This window comes from Mercenaria mercenaria, chromosome 16 (genome assembly GCF_021730395.1).
Source record: "Mercenaria mercenaria strain notata chromosome 16, MADL_Memer_1, whole genome shotgun sequence".
NCBI lineage: Eukaryota > Metazoa > Mollusca > Bivalvia > Venerida > Veneridae > Mercenaria > Mercenaria mercenaria.
Window position 1 is genome coordinate 8,816,994 of NC_069376.1, and position 21,071 is coordinate 8,838,064.

Sequence of the window (21,071 nt, forward strand, 5' to 3'; positions counted from 1 at the left end):
TCAGGTTTTCTTTGAAATCCTTCAGGGGTTCAAGAGTCACAGAGCTGGAAGGGAAAAATTGGCTAAACCATCAGACCGACAGACAGAACGACAACCGAGGTGAGAACAGTAATACGTCCCTTCAGCGTATAAAAAGCCATCTTATGGTTATACAAGTTGTGTGCAAGTCTGGTTAAAAAAATCAAATAAATGAAGCTGCAGTGTGCATACTAGGTCAAATAGCTTATTTTGGCCCTTTCAGGGGCCATAACTCTGAACTGACTAACGGGATCTAGTCCGGTTCAAGAAAGGAACCAAGATCTTATGGTGACACAAGTTTTGTGCAAGTTGATTAAAATTCCAGTCATAAATGAAAGCTGCATTGTGCAGACAAGGTCAAAATAGCTAATTCTGGCCCTTTCAGGGGCCATAACTCTGAACTGACTAACGGGCAGATTCGGCCGGTTCAAGAAAGGAACCAAGATCTATGGTGAACACAAGTGTTTGTTTGCAAGTTTGATTAAATTCTCGTCATAAATGAAAGCTGCTATTGATCAGGAACAGGTCAAAATAGCTAATTCCGGCCCTATCAGGGGCCAATAACTCTGGACTGACTAACGGTTTCTGGCCGTTCAAGATAGGCACCAAGATCTTATGGTGACACAAGTTCTGTGCAAGTTTGATTAAAGTAAATCAAAATGAAGCTGCATTGTTGCAACAAGGTCTAAATAGCTAATTCTGGCCCTTTCAGGGCCATAACACTGGAACTTACGTAACGGATCTGGCCGTTCGAAAAAGGAACCAAGATCTTATGGTGACACCAGTTTTTGGCAAGTTTTGAATTTAAATCGAAGTCATAAATGAAGCTGCCTGATTGTGCAGACAAGGTCAAAAATAGCTTAATTCTGGACCTTTCGAGGGGCCATAACTCTGGAACTGACTAACGGGATCTGGCCGTTTCAAGAAAGGAACCAAGATCTAAGGTGACAGAACAAGTTTTTTGTGCCAAGTTGATTAAATTCAAGTCATAGAAATGAAGCTAATATTGTGCAGTCAAAGGTCAAAATAGCTAATTCTCATGGCCCTTTCAGGCGCCATAAACTACTGGAACTGACCAACGGTATCTGGCGCGGTTCAAGAAAGGAACCAAGATCATATGTGACACAAGTTTGTGCAAGTTTTGATTAATTCAAGTCATAAATGAAGCTGTCTATTGTGCAGTAAAGGTCACAATAGCTAATTCGGCCCTTTCCAGGGCCATAACCTGGAATTGACTAACGGGATCGGCCGGATCAAGAAAGGAACCAAGATCTTTATGGTGACACAAGTTTTGTGCACGTTTGATTAAATTCAAGTCATAAATGAAGCTGCTATTGTGCAGGTCATGTCAAAATAGCTAATTCTGGCCTTCAGGGGCCATAACTCTGGAAACTGACTAACGGGATCTGGCCGGTTGCAAGAAAGGTCAACCAAGTCTAGGTGACACAAGTTTTGTGCAAGTTTGATTAAATTTCAAAGTCATAAATGATGCTGCTATTGAGCGAGTCAAGGTCAAAAAAACTAATTCTGGCCCTTTCAGGGGCCTAACTCTGGAACTTGACTAACGGGATCTGGCCGGTACAAGAAAGGAACCAAGATCTTTAAGGTGACACAAGTTTTGTGCAAGTTTGATTAAATCAAGTCATAAATGAAGCTCTATTGTGCAGACAAGGTCAAAATAGCTAATTGTGGCCCTTCAGGCATAACTCTGGAACGGACCTAACGGGGATCATGCCGTTTCAAGAAGGGCACCAAGATCTTACGGTGACACAATTTGTGCAAGTTGATTAAAATCAAGTCATAATGAATCATGCTATTGTGCATCAAGGTCAAAATGCTAATTCCGATTCGGTCCTGCCCTATCAGGGGCATAACTGTGGAACTGAACTACGGGATCTGCCGTTCAAGAAAGGAACCAAGATCTTACGGTGACACAAGTTTTGTGCAGAGTTTGATTAAATTCAATCATAAATTGAAGCTGGCTATTGTGCCAATCAAGGTCAAAATAGCTAATTCCGGCCCTTTCAGGGCCATAAACTCTGGAACTGATAACGGGATCTGGCCGGTTCAAGGAAAAGGAACCAAGATCTAACGGTGACACAAGTTTGTGCAGTTTGAGATTAAATTCAAGTCATAAATGAAGCAGCTATTGTGCAGGTCAAGGTCAAAATAGCTAATTCCGTGGCCCTTTCAGGGACCATAACTCTGGAACTACTAACGGGATCTGGCCGTTCAGAAAGGAACCAAGATCTTACAGGGACACAAGTGTTTGTGCAAGTTTGATTAATTCAAGTCATAAATGAAGCTGCTATGTGTGCAGAACAAGGTCCAACATACTAATTCTGGCCCGTTCCAGGCCATAAACTTCTGAACTGACTAAACGGGATCTGGCCGGTTCAAGAAAGGAACCCAGATCTTATGGTGACACAAATTGTCTGTGCATGTTTGATTAAATTTCAATTGCCATAATGAAGCTGCTATTGGTGCGTCAAAGGTCAAAATAGCTAATTCTGTCTTCCCTTTCAGGGGCCATAACACTGGAACCGAGACTAACGGGATCTGGCCGGTTTCAAGAAAGGAACCAAGATCTTATGGTGACACAAGTTTTGTGCAAGTTGGAGTTTAAATTCATGTCATAAATGAAGCTGCTATGGTGCAAGTCAAGGTCAAAATGAGCTAATTCTTGCCCCTTTCAGGGTCGCCCCCCCACCATAAGTCTGGGAACTGACTAAACGGGATCTGGGCCGTTCAAGGAAAGGAACCAAGATCTTAAGGTGACACAAGTTTTGTGCAAGGTTTTGATTAAATGTCAAGTCAATAAATAAGCTGCTATTGTGGCATTCAAGGTCTAAGATACTAATCTGCTGTCTGGCCCTTTCAGGGGCCCATAACTCCTGGATCTGACGTACGGGATCTGGCCGTTCAAGAAAGGAAAACCAAGATCTTATGGTGACGACAAGTTTGTTGGCAAGTTTGATTAAATTCAAGTCATAAATGAAGCTGCATTGTGCAGACAAGGTCCACATAGGCTAATTCTGGCGACCTTTCAGGGGCCATAAATCGGGAACTGACTAATAACAGGATCTTGCCGGTTCAAGAAAGGAACCAATATCTATGGTGATCACAAGTTTTTGTGCAATTTGATTAATTTCAGAGTCATAAATGAAGCTGCTATTGTGCCAACAAGTCTAAATAGCTAATTCCCGGCCCTATCAGGCCATAACTCTGGAACTTACTAACGGGACTGGCCGGTTCAAGAAAGGAACCAAGATCTATGGTGACCACAAGTATTTTGGGGCAGGTTGATTAACTCAAGATCATAATGAAGCTGCTATTGTGCATCAAGGTCCAAAATAGCTAATTCCCTGGCCCTATCAGCAGGGGGCCCTAACGCTGGAACTTGAACTAACGGGATCTGGCCGGTTCAAGAAAGGAACCAAGATCTATGGTGAACACAAAGTTTTTTGTGCAAGTTTTTGATTAAATTCAAATCATAAATGAAGCTGCTATGTGCAGTCAAGGTCAATATAGCTAATTCCGCCTCTCTCCATGGCCATAACTCCTGGAACTGACTAATACTGGATCTGGCCGTTCAAGCAAGGAAACCAAATCTATGGTGACACAAGTTTTGGTGCAAGTTTGATTCAATTCAAGTCATAATGAAGCTGCTAATGTGCCAGTCAAGTCAAAATAGCTTAATTCCCCGCCCTTTCAGTAATTAGGAAACAAATTACCTTTGCATCACTGACATATTTACGGCTTTTTATCTGGGTAAAGCAAAACAAAGACCTACACTTTTCTTACTGATGCTCATTCTCTGAAAACAACCAAAATGTCTGTATGTTTTGTTTGTTTTTATGTGTCAACTCCATCCCTGTCAAAAAACCAAATGATAAGGAAACTTACTGCAATTGTAACTGTCTTTCCAATTCACCTTTTCCCTATTTTGCCATATCATGTCTTGAATTATCTGTTATTATGGTACGCAGTGATTTCCTTGGTATATGGACGAAAGCTGTCTGGCAGTGATGCCCATCACCGAAAATCTGAACAGTAATTTCACTTTCTCTAGTTGTTGCCACTTGCAAGATGGCAGCCGCCAGAAGGAATCAGCCTGACAGCCTACCTTTCACTTTGGTTGGGAGCACCACTTCTTTAACATGTGGCCCTTTCCACATATCTGAAAGAAAACCAAACCTGTATATTAGCAATTATATTTTTTTTTGATCAATTACAAAAATTAATGAAATTGCAACGATAAAAAGTTCAAAACATGACACCTACAAAAATGTTTAAATTGGACAAAGAGGTTTATCTAGACAATAAAAAAATTTGAACGAAAAAATGTGTAAACTTTTTGAAATATTTACTGAGTGGCAAATTATGTTATTACAATTTATAACTGAAGAGTAGTAATCGGTCATTTTCTTGGGGTTTTATATGCAGTAGAATCTATCATTCATGGCGTGAATTGAGGTACCTTTTCTAAATCAATATATAACTTATAATGAAATTAACCCATTATCAACAAATAAATAGCAGGTGCCAAATAATTAGTATTCAACGAGACTGTGGCTGACTACAACCCTTTGACGGTAAACATGTGGTGACTGGTTTTCATCATTGCGAGTTCTCTCAAATTGCCCTCAAAGACCAACGGCTTTTCTTTCTGTCACCAGTCACTTCCTTCTTGTTGATTCAAGCCTTCCGCTTCATCTCCTCTGTCCTCCTCCATCTTCAAACAATAATAGTATCCTCTCGTCAAAGGCTCCTTGGACAGGGATGTCCACCATTTCATCCAGAGTTAGATTATTAGCCCTATCCGGAAAAAAATAAACATGTGATTCATCTATCTCATATCTCTGTCTAACAAAATATATCCAAATATCTGTAGCACTGCTTGTTTACCTATACTCCAGTTTGCCTAGGGAAAAGGATGTCAGAATAGCACTCCCAAAACAATTTTGTTTTGTGAAGTTGTAATGAACACAGGTTTGATAACATCAATATGCTTTCAAAGTCCAGGTGTCTGGAAGATTAGCTGATACAAAAAAGCCCTCCCTCCTACCATTAATATATGTGAAGAACTTCTTTAATAATTTTGGAGATCATGCACATCTTGTGTTATCAACCCAGCAAAAAAACACCAGACAATTTATAGTAAATAGTAAGACATTACATACAAGTTGTACCTTTTTAAAGAAAATGTTCTCAAAATGGTATATTTGATCTAAGTCTAGAGCATGTTGCGGGTTTTCAGCCCAAAAGTTATTTTGTTTTTCATAAAGGTCTAGAATAGGGTTAGCCCTGGAAAATTTTGGCAAGTAATACCTCAAAGGTGTAACTAACGACAGCTTGATTACAAATATTTTACATACTGTCCACCTTCTCTATTTTTACTTTAAAGAGGAAAGACCAAGTCGATAGCTTTTGATCTGAACTTGTCTTGTCTGGCAACTTTAGTACTTTTCACACGTATATAAAAAACTTTTGTGAGCAAAAGGCACAGACTGGAAATTTGAAACTAAAACAGCTGAAGTCCCTTCACAAATGTCAGAGTATGGACGAAGTATAAAAAACCAGACCATGTTAACCTTTGAACGCTCTTAGTGGTGACCTTGACCGTGAGGCTAGGGTAAGGGTCTTGTGCATTACACATCATCATCTCATTATATGGTGAACATTATGCCAAGTGATTATCAAAATCCCTTCCTGGCTGGAAGACTAACAGCCCGACCAAGAACTAACCGGACACACTGCACGCACCGACAAAAAAAATGTGGCAGAAGCGATCACAATCAACAATTTTCATATGTATACACCAGTCCAACAAAAAAGTTCTTGAGGGGTTGGTAAAAGGCAGAAAAAAATATCATACGTCAAGATAAACAAGCTCAAAATCATCACATCTGATATACATCAATCATCATCTTCGTTCATAACTTACTTCTTTCATGTCAAGTTTCAAAGTACTATCAGGGTCAGATTCCTTCCAACAAAATCCAAAGAGATTCTGAAATGTAAAAAGTAATTAAATTAATTTATGAGAAACAAATGCAAAAAAAGGATGTTCCAATTATGCGAACCGATATATCATAAATATACACTTCTAAGAACTAATAATTATGTCTTTCGCTTCATACTGTTGAAGGAGAGTCATGTAACATACTGCTATTTTCAGACTGCAATTTAAATAATCTAATGGATTTAAGTATTTTGTACTTCTTTATAGTACTAGATGAAATTTAAAGGCGTTAACTGCTGTCATAATTATCCATGAATCACAAGCAGATAGTATCTGTTAATATCATGAAAATAGAAAAGTTTTCATTTAATGATTTGAAATTTAATCAAACTTGCACAAAACTTGTGTTGCCATTAAGATCTCAGTTCCATTGTTGAACCAGCCAGCTCTCTAATGGGTGCCAGAGTTATCCCCTGAAAGGGCCAAAATTTAGCTATTCTGACCTTGTCTGCATAATAGCAACTTCATTTATGATTTGATTTTAACCAAACTTGCCACTCAACTTGTATCACCAACCACAAGATCTTGGTTCCTTTGTTGAACTGGCCGATTCCATCAAGGTTCCAGAGTTTATGGCCCCTTAAAGGTCCAAAATAGGCTATTTTGGCTTTTAGCAGCCATATAGAGACTTTCGTTTTATATGGTTTTATTTGATACAAACTTCAAAATATCTTCAACAACTATAAATCTTGGATTCCATACAAACCGGATCCAATCGTAGGTTCCAGAGTTTATTTTATATCTGATTACCTCCCCTGATTGTAGTCAAAATGGATTTATATCAGTAAGTAGCTTTAAGGACTTATTTGAAATTTCATTTATTTTATCATTAGCTGGACGGAGTCAATCAGGGTATAAAGACTATGGACTGATTGTTATGTCAAATTACCTCCCTTTATTCAAATTAAAATGGGTATATCTTCGTAACTAATGAACCGATACTGTACTGAAATTTCATTTAGTCACCAGATTTATTTGGCAGATTCCTTCTTTTGGTTCATACCGTACAATTATTTTTCTTTTTAAATTACTTCCCTTTTACGTAAAATAAATACTTATTTTAGTAACTTTTTTATTATTGGCCGTAGCGGTAAAACCGAGACCTACTCTTCTGTGGTACAACATGATGGTAACCCTTCCAATTTTTCGTGTACCTTTGTAAGAATTTTTGGTTAATTTCTTCCTTTGTTTTTCCTGTCTTTTGGACTTAGATAATTTTTTTCTGAGGACCCTCTTTCCGCAAGTGCAATGAAAACTGTCAGGCGATATAGGGCCATCATGGCCTCATGTTTTTTTTTTCTTCAGCGCGCAATACCAAATTTTTGAATATCACCTCTTTGATACTGAAGACAATATACTGTGGTTTGCCTGGACAACTGAACCATGTCAGAGAAAAAGTGCCGGAACAGGTTCGCCCGTCCGACAAACTTTCAAGCCATCAAAAATATAGCGCTAGATTTCTCTATAAATGTGTCCCCCAATATAAGTGACTGTGCTCATGTTTTTTCTGACTGCTGAAAACAGTTTAGAGCGTTGACTATTTTCGAAGAATAGGGGAGCTATCCTACTCGACCCGGCTGTGAGCGTTAGCGTCACGCAAATGTTTTAAGTTTGGCGTACCACCCCAAATATTTTTTAAAGTCCATTGAGATATTTGCTTTCATATTTTGCATACTTTTTTTTGATACCATCCATGAACCCCAGTATTGTAAAAAAAGAGGAGGCAACTCTATCAGCCTTTTGACTGAATTATGGCCCCCTTTTCGCCGTAGAATAAATGTTAAAGTTTGCGTACCACCCCAAATATTTTCAAAGTCCATTGAGGTATAGCTTTCATATTTAGCATACTTGTTTACCATCATGACTCCAGTCTGTAAAAAGGAGGAGGCAACTCTAACAAGCATTTTGACTGAATTATGGCCCCTTTTCGACTTAGAATAAATGTTAAAGTTTGCGTACCACCCCAAATATTTTCAAAGTCCATCGAGATATTGCTTTCATATTTTGCATACTTGTTTACCATCATGACCCCAGTCTGTTAAAAGGAGGAGGCAACTCTATCAAGCATTTTGACTGAATTATGGCCCCTTTTCGACTAAGAATAAATGTTAAAGTTTGCGTACCACCCCTAATATTTTCGAAGTCCATTGAGATCTTGCTTTCATATTTTGCATACTTGTTTACCATCATGACCCAAGTCTGTAAAAAGGAGGAGGCAAAGTTTGCGTACCAGAGGCAACTCTATCAAGCATTTTGACTGAATTATGGCCCTTTTTCGACTTAGAATATGCTTAGAGTAATGCTAAAGTTTTACTCATTGCTTATATTAAACTATCAAGCACTGAGAATAGTCGAGCATGCTGTCCACTGACAGCTCTTGTTTTGAAATTTACTACTTGCAAGTTTTAAATAATTCACTCAGGCTACGTGCTGGTGAAATTATTACGCTTGACGTGTAACTGCTGATTGTGTATAAATTGTGTTCTTTTATGGAAAAGAATAGGGCGAATGTAAATATCTAGAAATGATGCTTTCAGATTCAGTGTTGATAAAAAAGTTTACGTAATTTAGCATGTTGAAAACTAAATGTCTCATTACACAGCTGTCTTGATTCGTTCACACATATTTTGGGTTGTTAAGTATATGTGTATACTTTACTAAATGGTTAAGTTTGCGGTTGATTTCCCCGAAGTTAGACTGTGAAGTTTGTCTCATTCTTCCAGGTGGCGCTGTATCACCAGCTTTTCAGGAACGCAGACGAACTACTAGAGGGCGCTCCAGAGTCTGATGTTTCCCAGAAAGATCGGTTAGTTCCGCCGGAAGTGGACTGTGACTTTGATGTACTAGCTGAAATTTAATGGAGAAATTCAAACATTAGATTTCTGAATGGAATTTTTGTTAACAGATAGTCGAGATACTTTTTTTCATTTCTAAATTTCTACTTCCTGCTCTTACCAGAATGTCCACAGAATTCTGTCTAGCCCTGTCCTATGTTTTGAGAAGAAAAGAGGCATAAATATAAAAAATTTAAATTCTTAAAGAGTTATCTCCTATGACTGAATCCAGTACAATAGAATAAGAGAATGAAAATACTTGTTGTCTCAATTCTAGAAACATGAAAGAAACTGTTGTTTACAAATATTTAAAAAATGGTTGACCAGTAAGCATGGCAAGTGTTTGCTGTTGTGTTCTACAAGCAGAAAACATATCTTACTTGTATCGGCTAAAGTTGTGCGACTGTGTCCAGATGAAGGCCCAGAACTTTTTTTTGTGATTTCGCCTTTTTACATCAGAACCTGAAATAAATTCAGATTTAATAATTAAATGTCAAATATCTCAATTCACAACATTTCAAAACTGGGCGAGAGAAAAACAGATCCATCAGAAAGAAACAATATTCCAAAAGCGCCGTCTCAAGGAAACTACTGCTTACTTTAAGGTACACAATATGTGATAATGAAGGTAAATCAAATAAAGAAAGTAGTACAATGTCACACCACCATGGAGCAATCAGAGGCAGAACAAATTCTGGAATATTTAAACCAGGAAACTGTGTGCACCAGACCTTACCCTATACAGTTCACAACAAACCTCGCAAAGTGTGCAACAAACCTCAAGTACTGCACACCAAACCTCACGTAGTACGCACAAGACCTCACGTAGTACGCACCAGACCTCATGTAGTATGCAACAGAATGTATATAGTGCACACCTAACCTGCACAGTGTGCACAAGATCTCAGGTAGTGCGAACTTGACCATTGTCACACAGGCCACAAGATGTCTTAGGGAAATTATCCCCTATAAACGACTGTAACTCCTTCCCCCCCCCCCCCCCCCCCCAAAAAAAAAAAAACACCACCCCCACCCACCCCCACTTCCTGTTGCGAACAATCAAATCAATAGTCGGCCACTAAAAGTTGGAAAGACCTATTTTATATAATTTGTTGGTGTGTATATTTATAATAAATTGGAAACTGAACATGATTTGTATCTTATATAGTTTTGTGTTAGTTTGATTACAGGTAAAATTACACCAAAAAAAAATCGATGAATCACTGATTTTGTCCAAAAATTGCATATTGTCGACATCAAAAGTACACATTTTCTTGCTTAAAGAATAATCTACATACAATGTATAAATCCCACTGTTTCATGGATAAAGAAACAAGTTTGGTAAAATAAAATCAAATCATAGCTAAAGCCTTCAATCTGTTTATTACCGACAATGAAAGAGGATTCAGTGTGATGTCCTGACTGTATGCATGTTTGCTTGCAGCACTGTACAAATGTTTACCACTTTCGTACAAAAGACTGTATACCTGTAAGCAACCGACTTATTCATTAAATAGCGGCTTTTCCATTGCTCCAAAGAAGTTTGAACGAGGTGTATAATAGGAGTCACCATGCGGTCTGTCTGTTCAGTCAGTCTGTTAGTGTGTCCTCATAAATTTAGTATACCGGTAGTTTTATTACACCTAACTCTCTCAAACTTCACACACACGTAGGCAATATGTATGTAATGCCCTTTCTCTTCTTTTTCTTTTCTCTCTAAAGTCAATGTCACACTTAGGAGTGTCAATGCCATAACTTCTATATGCATTAATGGATTCTGAAATAACTTGGCACAAATAATGTGTAAACAGGTAGAGCTGGCAGCAAGTCACTGGGCTTCATTACAGTGTACAAACGTAAAGCTGGTAGCAAAAAGGTCACTGGGTATCATCACAGTTTACAGGGGTAGAGTTTAAGCAAGAAAGTCACTGACCTTCATGGCAGTATACACAGATAAAGCTGGAAGCATGAAGGTCACTGGGCTTCATGACAGTGTACACAGGTAGAGCTGGAAGCAAGAAAGTCACTGACCTTCATCGCAGTATACACAGGTAAAGCTGGAAGCATGAAGGTCACTGGGCTTCATGACAGTATACATAGGTAATGGGCTTCATTACAGTGTAAGAAAGTCACTGGGCTTCATGACAGTGTACACAGGTAGAGCTGGAAGCATGAAGGTCACTGGGCTTCATGACAGTGTACACAGGTAGAGCTGGAAGCATGAAGGTCACTGGGCTTCATGACAGTGTACACAGGTAGGGCTGGAAACAAGAAAGTCACTGACCTTCATGGCAGTATACACAGGTAAAGCTGAAAGAAAGGTCACTGGGCTTCAGGACAGTGTACACGGGTACAGCTGTAAGCAAGAAAGTCACTGACCTTCATGGCAGCATACACAGGTAAAGCTGGAAGCATGAAGGTCACTGGGCTTCATGACAGTGTAAACAGGTAGGGCTGGAAACAAGAAAGTCACTGAACTTCATGGCAGTATACACAGGTAAAGCTGAAAGCAAGAATGTCACTGGGCTTCATGACAGTGTACACAGGTAGAGCTGGAAACAAGAAAGTCACTGATCTTCATGGCAGTGTACACAGGTAATGGGCTTCATTACAGTGTAAGAAAGTCACTGACCTTCATGGCAGTATACACAGTTAAAGCTGGAAGCATGAAGGTCACTGGGCTTCATAACATGTACACAGGTAGAGCTGGAAGCAAGAGTCACTGACCTTCATAGCAGTATACACAGGTAGACCTGGAAGCAAGGTCACTAGGCTTCATGACATTGTACATAGGTAGACCTGGAAGCAAGAAAGTCACTTGGCTACAAGGCAGATTACACAAGTAGAGCTGGAAGCAAGGTCACTGACGTTCATGGCAGGATACACAGATAAAGCTGAAAGCAAGAAATTCACTGTGTTTTATCACAGTGTACACAGGTAGAACAGGAAGCAAGAAAGTCACTGGGGTTCATAACAGTGTACACAGGTAAAGCTGCATAAAAGAAATTCACTGTGCTATATGACAGTGTACACAGGTAGAACAGGTAGCAAGAAAGTCATTGGGCTTCATAACAGTATACACAGGTAAAGCTGGATGCAAGAAAGTCACTGGGGTTCATAACAGTGTACACAGGTAAAGCTGCTAGAAAGAAATTCACTGTGTTTTATCACAGTGTACACAGGTAGAACTGGATGCAAGAAAGTCACTGGGGTTCATAACAGTGTACACAGGTAGAACTGGATGCAAGAAAGTCACTGGGGTTCATAACAGTGAACACAGGTAAAGCTGCTAGAAAGAAATTCACTGTGCTATATGACAGTGTACACAGGTAGAACAGGAAGCAAGAAAGTCACTGGGCTTCATAACAGTATACACAGGTAAAGCTGGTAGCACGAAAGTCACTGGGCTTCATGATAGTGTACACATGTAGAACTGGAAGCAAAAAAGTCACTCGGCTTCATGACAGTGTATACAGGTAGAACTGGAAGCAAGAAAGTCACTGGGCTTCATGACAGTGTACACAGGTAGAACTGGAAGCAAGAAAGTCACAGGGCTTCATGACAGTGAACACAGGTAGAACTGGAAGCAAGAAAGTCACTGGGCTTCATGACAGTGTACACAGGTAGGACTGGAAGCAAGAAAGTCACTGGGCTTCATGACAGTGTATACAGGTAGAACTGGAAGCAAGAAAGTCACTTGGCCTCATGACAGTGTACACAGGTAGAACTGGAAGCAAGAAAGTCACTCGGCTTCATGACAGTGTACACAGGTAGAACTGGAAGCAAGAAAGTCACTGGGCTTCATGACAGTGTACACAGGTAGAACTGGCAGAAGGTGAGATGGTATAGGGACAGTGTACATAGGTAGAGCTGGCAGAAGTTGAGGTGGAATAGGGACAGCATACACAGGCAGAGCTGGCAGGTGAGATGGTATAGGGACGGCGTATACAGGTAGAGCTGGCAGAAGGCAAGATGGTATAGGGCAGTGTACATAGGTAGAGCTTGAAAAAGGTGAGATGGTATTGGGACAGTGTACACAGGGCAGAAGGTAAGATGGTATAGGGACAGCATACACAGGCAGAGCTGGCAGAAGGTGAGATAGGGACAGCATACACAGGTAGAGCTGACAGGTGAGATGGTATAGAGACAGCGTGCACAGGTACAGCTGGCAGAAGGTGAGACGGTATAGGGACAGCGTACACAGGTAGAGCTGGCAGAAGGTGAGATGGTATAGGGACAGCGTACACAGGTACAGCTGGCAGAAGGTGAGATGTTACAGGGACAGCATGCACAGGTAGAGCTGGCAGAAAATGAGATGGTATAGGGACAAAGGTGAGATGGTACAGAGACAGCATACACAGGTAGAGCCGGCAGTAGGTGAGATGGTATAGGGACAGTGTACACAGGTACAGCTGGCAGAAGGTGAGATGGTATAGGGACAGCATACACAGGTAGAGCTGGCAGAAAATGAGATGGTACAGGGACAGTGTACACAGGTACAGCTGGCAGAATGGGAGATGGTACACTGGGACAGTGTACACAGGTACACCTGGTAGAAGGTGAGATGGTATAGGGACAGCATGCACAGGTAAAGCTGGCAGAAAATGAGATGGTACAGGGACAGTGTACACAAGGTACAGCTGGCAGAATGGGAGATGGTACAGGGGACAGTGTACACAGGAACACCTGGCAGAAGGTGAGATGGTATAGGGACAAAGGTGAGATGGTACAGGGACAGTGTACACAGACAGAGCTGGCAGAAGGTGAAATGGTATAGGGACAGCGTACACAGGTACAGCTGGCAGAAGATGAGATGGTATAGGGACAGCATACACAGGTATAGGTGGCAGAAGGTGAGATGGTATAGGGGCAGTGTACACAGGTACAGCTGGCAGAAGGTGAGAATGTATAGGGACAGCATACACAGGTACAACTGGCAGAAGGTGAGATGGTACAGGGCCAGTGTATACAGGTAGAGCTGACATAAGGTGAGATGGTACAGGGACAGCGTACACAGGCACAGCTGGCAGAAGGTGAGCTGTTACAGGGACAGCATACACATGTACAGCTGGCAGAAGGTGAGATGGTACAGAGACAGCATACACAGGTAGAGGTGGCAGAAGGTGAGATGGTATTGGGACAGTGTACACAGGTAGAGCTGGCAGAAAGTGAGATGGTATTGGGACAGCATACACAGGTAGAGCTGGCAGAAGGTGAAATGGTATTGGGACAGTGTACACGGGTAGAGCTGGCAGAAAGTGAGATGGTATAGGGACAGCATACACAGGTAGAGCTGGCAGAAGGTGAGATGGTATAGGGACAGCATAAACAGGTAGAGCTGGCAGAAAGAGAGATGGTATAGGGACAGCATACACAGGTAGAGCTGGCAGAAGGTGAGATGGTATTGGGACAGTGTACACGGGTAGAGCTGGCAGAAAGTGAGATGGTATTTGGACAGTGTACACAGGTAGAGCTGGCAGAAAGTGAGGTGGTATAGGGACAGCATACACAGACAGGGCTGGCAGAAGGTGAGATGTTATAGGGACAACGTATACAGGTAGAGCTGGCAGAAGGCAAGATGGTATAGGGCAGTGTACATAGGTAGAGCTTGAAAAAGGTGAGATGGTATCGGGACAGTGTACACAGGGCAGAACGTAAGATGGTATAGGGACAGCGAACACAGGCAGAGCTGGCAGAAGGTGAGATAGGGACAGCATACACAGGTAGAGCTGACAGGTGAGATGGTATTAGGACAGTGTACACAGGTAGAGCTGGCAGAAAGTGAGGTGGTATAGGGACAGCATACACAGACAGGGCTGGCAGAAGGTGAGATGGTATAGGGACAGCGTATACAGGTAGAGCTGGCAGAAGGCAAGATGGTACAGGGCAGTGTACATAGGTAGAGCCTGAAAAAGGTGAGATGGTATTGGGACAGTGTACACAAGGCAGAAGGTAAGATGGTATAGGGACAGCGAACACAGGCAGAGCTGGCAGAAGGTGAGATAGGGACAGCATACACAGGTAGAGCTGACAGGTGAGATGGTATAGGGACAGCGTGCACAGGTACAGCTGGCAGAATGTGAGTCGGTATAGGGACAGCGTACACAGGTAGAGCCGGCAGTAGGTGAGATGGTATAGGGACAGCGTACACAGGTAGAGTTGGCAAAAGGTGAGACGGTATAGGGACAGAAGGTGAGATGGTACAGGGACAGTGTACACAGGTACAGCTGGCAGAAGATGAGATGGTATAGGGACAAAGGTGAGATGGTACAGGAAGTGTACACAGTACAGAGCTGGCAGAAGGATGAAATGGTATAGGGACAAGGTGAGGTACAGGGCAGGTACACGCAGCTGGCAGAAGGTGAGATGGTATAGGGACAGCTACACAGGTATAGGTGGCAGAAGGTGAGATGGTATAGGGACAGCGTACACAGGTACAGCTGGCAGAAGGTGAGAATGTATAGGGACAGCATACACAGGTACAGCTGGCAGTAGGTGAGATGGTACTGGGCCAGCGTATACAGGTAGAGCTGGCAGAAGGTGAGATGGTACAGAGACAGCGTATACAGGTAGAGCTGACATAAGGTGAGATGGTACAGGGTCAGCGTACACAGGTAGAGCTGGCAGAAGGTGAGATGGTACAGGGACAGTGTACACAGGTAGAGCTGGCAGAAGGTGAGATGGTATTGGGACAGTGTACACAGGTAGAGCTGGCAGAAGGTGTGGTTGACAGTACACAGGTAGACTGGCAGAAGTGTGTACACAGGTAGAGGTGCAGAAGTGAGATGTACAGAGACGGCGTACACAGGTAGAGCTGGCAGAAGGTGAGATGGTACAGAGACAGCGTACACAGGTAGAGCTGGCAGAAGGTGAGATGGTACAGAGACAGCGTACACAGGTAGAGCTGGCAGAAGGTGAGATGGTACAGAGACAGCGTACACAGGTAGAGCTGGCAGAAGGTGAGATGGTACAGACTGACAGCGTACACAGGTAGAGCTGGCAGAAGGTGAGATGGTACAGAGACAGCGTACACAGGTAGAGCTGGCAGAAGGTGAGATGGTACAGAGACAGCGTACACAGGTAGAGCTGGCAGAAGGTGAGATGGTACAGGGACAGCGTACACAGGTAGAGCTGGCAGAAGGTGAGATGGTATAGGGAGTGCAGGCAAGAAATCCAGTACCAGCTGCAGTTTTATTGTTTATGTTGTATTACTGGAAAACACAAGATTTAGTGTTTTCATGTGAGATATGACTCACACATTGTTTGATGTATCAAACTATTTTTGTGATCAAAGTTGGACAGTCAGACTCCTGCTACCAACAGAATAAAATTCTATGATCATTGAATGATAACTGAACTTTCATCAGGATATATACTACTAAAAACAATGATTATATTATAGTCTCAGTAATGGTTGTTTCATTGTTGATAGGATACCGAATAGACTTGATAAGTTATGATGTAATACAGAAAATAAAAAGCATGTAAAGTTGTGGTGTCCAGAACTTCATTGAAAGTTACACAATTGTATATATAAGAGTGCCAGAATGTCACAATATATGCTCCTCATAGCAAATTTCGTTAAACTAGCACCTGTATTTGCAAATGGAATTTTAATTTTGTGGTTGTTTACTAATCATTGTAATTCTTCTGCTTTTCTAAGTCCACAAAAAATCTCCTTACCACGTATAAATACCTTAAATGAAAGTAACACCTATGTTGTACCATAGAAAAGTGGTCTTTGATTTTCCCTACGGTCAATTTAAAAAATTACAGAATAATTTATTTATAGTAGATTCTAACAACTAATCTTTAAAAAAAAAAAAATTTTAAGTCCACAAAAAGATCCTTTCCAGATAGAACTAGGTTAAAACACACCTCAAAATTGGAAGTAACATGCATATTGTATTACAGAAAAGTGGTTTCCATTTTTCCTACCACTTGTAACGAACAAGTTACAATATAAGCTATTTATAGTACCAACAAAGGGAAGTTATTTTAAACAAGGGACCAAGCATGGCACTCTATCTCATGATGGTGTACAATTGTGTCAAGTTTCATCAAAATCCCTCCATGCATGAGAAGAACTGCTCCAGACCAATCATTCTTCTATCTGTCTTTTGGCCTCTGTGACCTTGACCTTAGACCTAGGGACCCGGTTCTTGCGTATGACACTCGTCTCATGATGGTGAACTGTTGTGCCAAGTTTCATCAAAATCCCTCAATCCGTGAAGAAGATATGCTTCGGACAAAGTCTGTGGATGTTGCCCGCGCCCTCTCCCTCCTGGGGCATTCCCATAATACATCCTGCTTTTTCAGACGGGCGAAAAAAAGTATCTATAAACTAGGGATGGGAACAAATGCTGAAATCAATATTCGAATATTCGATTTGCCATATTCGAATATATTCGAATATTCGGCTTGTTTTAATGGAAGCTTTAAATTCTTATTAAGAGACTGGCATATACACAATATATGTCGTTGTTCAAAACGTGTCTCATCGGCCTAAAAAAGGTTTGTTTCGGGTAACCCGACCCTGCCTAGTTAAACACGTCGACCCTAGCGTTTTATTTCACGATTCTGCCAGTATAATCATGAACATATTTAACTAATCCAGTGTTTCAGCTTCAAAATGATACAAAAAAAAACGTTCAAATCGATTAAAATTTAGACCGTCGCACTTTATCTAAAAATAACGGCACGTCAAGTGCCGCGCTGTTGTATTACCGCCGCCATTTTGAAAATTTTCAATCGGCCTATAAAAAGCCGATAAACTTAACGAGGGCAGACTTAAACCATCTTCATCATGATCGTATGCATCAATCATGTTATTTCTTGATTTTATTATAAAAAAAATTCTAAAATTTGTTACATAAAACAGGCGCCAATAAAAAAGAACAAAAGCTAAAAAGGCGTCACACTTACGCCTGTTGCAAACTGGCAATCCGTAACGATGACCCTAGCTGATTCGGCATTGCATTTTTCGTGTTAATTGGACAATTTTTGACATGCACCACATTTACGCCTATTGCAAACTGTTAATCCCTGACGATGGCCCCTACCAGTTATGCATTGCAATTTTCTTGTTAATTGGACATCTTTTGACACGCGATAAACAAACATGTTTATTCTGCAGAATAGAATTAACATGCTTATATTGCCTAAAATCAGCGATACTCATTAAAAACAACCTATTAATTAATTTACGAATATTCGAATTTGATTTTCATATTCGAATATTCGGCCGATTTTCGAATATTCGAACATTCGTTCCCATCCCTACTATAAACTGAACTATATTACTGCATGCTTACCTGCAATGTTTTGGTTAGATTGACTGTTCCAAGTCATTTTAAGTTTAGATGCCAAAGGCCAACTTTGAAACCTCTCATTTTTTTGTGAAAATCAAATTGAAAAAAATATTATGTTATGTGTATCTCAGCGTTGTTGTTATTTTGGTTTTATTTTGTTATTTTTTCTATTTTCTTGCATTGCTATAACAAGAGTGTTATGGGAAACGAACGCCCGAAAATTTAACCCTGAAAAGTGAAAATTTAGACCTTGGGAAAACTGGGGCTGTCATTGAGTGTTAAAGTTTTTAATGGTGGATAAAGAATTGCACATAGCTTTAGTCTGTTCCAAAAAAAAAAAGTAATAAGAGAGATAAAGAAAAAAGTGATAAAAACACAAATAACTTAATTCTAGTGGGATAATTTAAAAAATTTTGGGTTTTGCAAGAATTATGCTTTTTTCATATGATTGTGGAACAACTTTTAAAGTCTGAATAAAATCCATCCAGAAACACTGGATTTTAGTGAAAATGCATAAAAATGACCTTACATTTCAATTTAAAGGGGGCATAATTCATAAAAAAATTGGTGCCAGAGTTTGGATTTTGTGTTGTATGAGTGGGTGATGATGGTGGAGAACTATTTTAAATTTGAAAAAAATCATACAGAAAAAAAAGGGGCCCACGTGAAAATGCAAAAAAAAATTTAACTTGAAGTGAAAAGGAGGGAAAAATAATGAAATACTGGCATGGGTTATGGCCTCAAGCTGAATGTGGGGGCCCGTGGTTGGGAACAGTTTTAAAAAAATTAAAAAGCAAACAATAAAGTAATTTCAGAGATAAAGGGGAAATAGGGAAACTGTAAAAAAAGCTTAACCCCGGATTGGTACCCCTGGAGAACTTTCTGGAATGACTTTAATGTAAAGAAATTACTTCTACCTTTAAAACTGCCCACGAAAAGACTTAATGATGTAACACATTCTCTCAAAAATTTTTAGGGTTTTTTTACACAAAGATTTTTTTAAATCTGTGTTTACGGTAAAGAAAATTTTGTTTGGGACCAAAAAAAACTATAAACAAATAAAATGTTTTAAAAATGTAATGGGTATTGTTTTTAAATTTTTTACACACTATTAGTAGTGTGATTGATAATGAATTATGGTGAGTACTGTATAAATGCAGGTCATCCAATGAAAATGTTGGTGATGTGTAAAATGAGGAAGAAATTAGGCTTCATGAGTATAGGGTTTGTTTACATGTGAAAAAGTATTATACGGGCCATTGATTTTACAAAAAGAGACCTGTAATTATAGTATGTTCTAATTATACATTTGTGTTTTTATTGCTGCTTTATCCCTTTTTATGTCAATGTATTTTGTTTTGGGCTTTTTTAATACGGTGTAAAAAAATCACTTTTTTCCCAAGATTAAAGTTTTGGCTTACTTCAGCTGGCCCCGTGTTACAAAAATTTTTTGGGTCTCAGCGGTTTGATTTGATTTTTTAAAATCAATTTACAAAAATTTAAGGGTTAAATACCCCCTGAGATGCCCGTCATTACTAAATAGTCACTTGCAATAGTTTTAATTTAAAATTTTTAGTTTTAATATGACATTTAGATATAAATAACAAATAAATTTTCATTTTTAAAACTCGCTAGACTGAAAATGTTTTGGACACGGTCCCAGGGTTCCACGATAAATGTAAAACTGTTGATTTTTGTTTAAAAAATATTAATAGCCGATACCATAGTTTGAACCACTTTTTGGCTGGAGTTAGCTGCAAGATGTGTTTTAGCTCCCAACATGTGAGCTTTTTTTTACATGTTGTTTGAACAATTTTTGAACCCTGTTAACTGTTGTTTTTTACAGTAGCTCATTCCCCCAGGTAAACTGTAGTTGTTACTGTGGTAATCAATTTTTGAAAAAGAGGATTTATTTTCACTTATTATTTTATAGACAAAATTTTCTATTGAAAAAAAGGGGGTATGTGTTTATTGTACTCAAAATGTAAAAAAGTCAAGAAAGAGTGGGAAAAAATTTTTATAGATGGCCCCCTGCGAACTTTAAAAAAATCGACGGTAACCCCCAGCGACTTCTGTGGCCTGATTGGTCATGGGGTTTTGGGAAAAAAAAATGGGGGCGGGGGCGAGGTAAGCTACCCAGAGTTTTTGTTTTCTACGAAATGTAGGTTTTTTCAAATCATACAGTCAGTTACAAATTAAATTCCATTTAAAGTTATAGTTTACTGTTTTCTGTTTGTTTAATGTTTAAATAGCGAGGTGTTAAAAAATATGCGTAAAAGTGGTACTGCTGTTTGCCCCCAGTCAACTCCCCTTGTTTTTCAATTTGTCCCCAATAATTAATTTAATCATTTAATTAAAATTTAGTTCAAGTTAATGCCTCATACAAATTACAGATTCTTTAATAACAATGAAAAGATGCAATTTTTATGATAACTTTTCTTCGATTTCCAAGCAATTTCCCCAAAAACATTATAATTTTGATTTTAAATTTCCCCTCCGGTAGACATAGAATTAGGGGTTCAGTTACTGCATCCCTTTTTTTTATTTTTTTTTTTTGGGAAATTTAGATTCAAAAAATACCACAAAATCCACTTTTTTTGGTTGCCCATGAGAAGGCAAATATGAAATGTAGTCATAGCTTCAATGCCCTCTAAACAGCTGATCAATGTACTGTATCTGCTGAGGCTGATAGCCCCTAGATGATAATAACTTATTTCTATATTTTTTCCCCTTTTTTACAAATTAAATTTATGAGCAAAGCCCCGTCATTTTAGAGTATTTTACCAGGACTGATGTTGAATTTTCGTTGTACAATCCGAAATGCTCAAAGGGATGATTGGCACCTAGGCTTTAGATTCGGAAAATTTTGGTACATAGCAGTGG

At 39.7% G+C, this 21,071-nt stretch overlaps 1 protein-coding gene and 1 long non-coding RNA gene across 2 annotated transcripts in view; one reads left to right on the plus strand and one right to left on the minus strand.

Annotated features, from left to right (window-relative positions):
- The window catches only part of LOC123540407 (uncharacterized), a 201,922-nt gene that overhangs the window by 116,575 nt on the left and 64,276 nt on the right, over positions 1 to 21,071 (plus strand). The gene's annotated exons all lie outside the window — the stretch shown is intronic.
- On the minus strand, positions 5,988 to 18,240 carry LOC128549455 (uncharacterized). The gene is made up of 4 exons (XR_008367669.1): positions 18,192 to 18,240; positions 9,258 to 9,339; positions 8,702 to 8,890; positions 5,988 to 6,031 (listed from the first exon to the last, which is right to left on the minus strand). It is a non-coding gene; the product is annotated as an uncharacterized LOC128549455 (long non-coding RNA).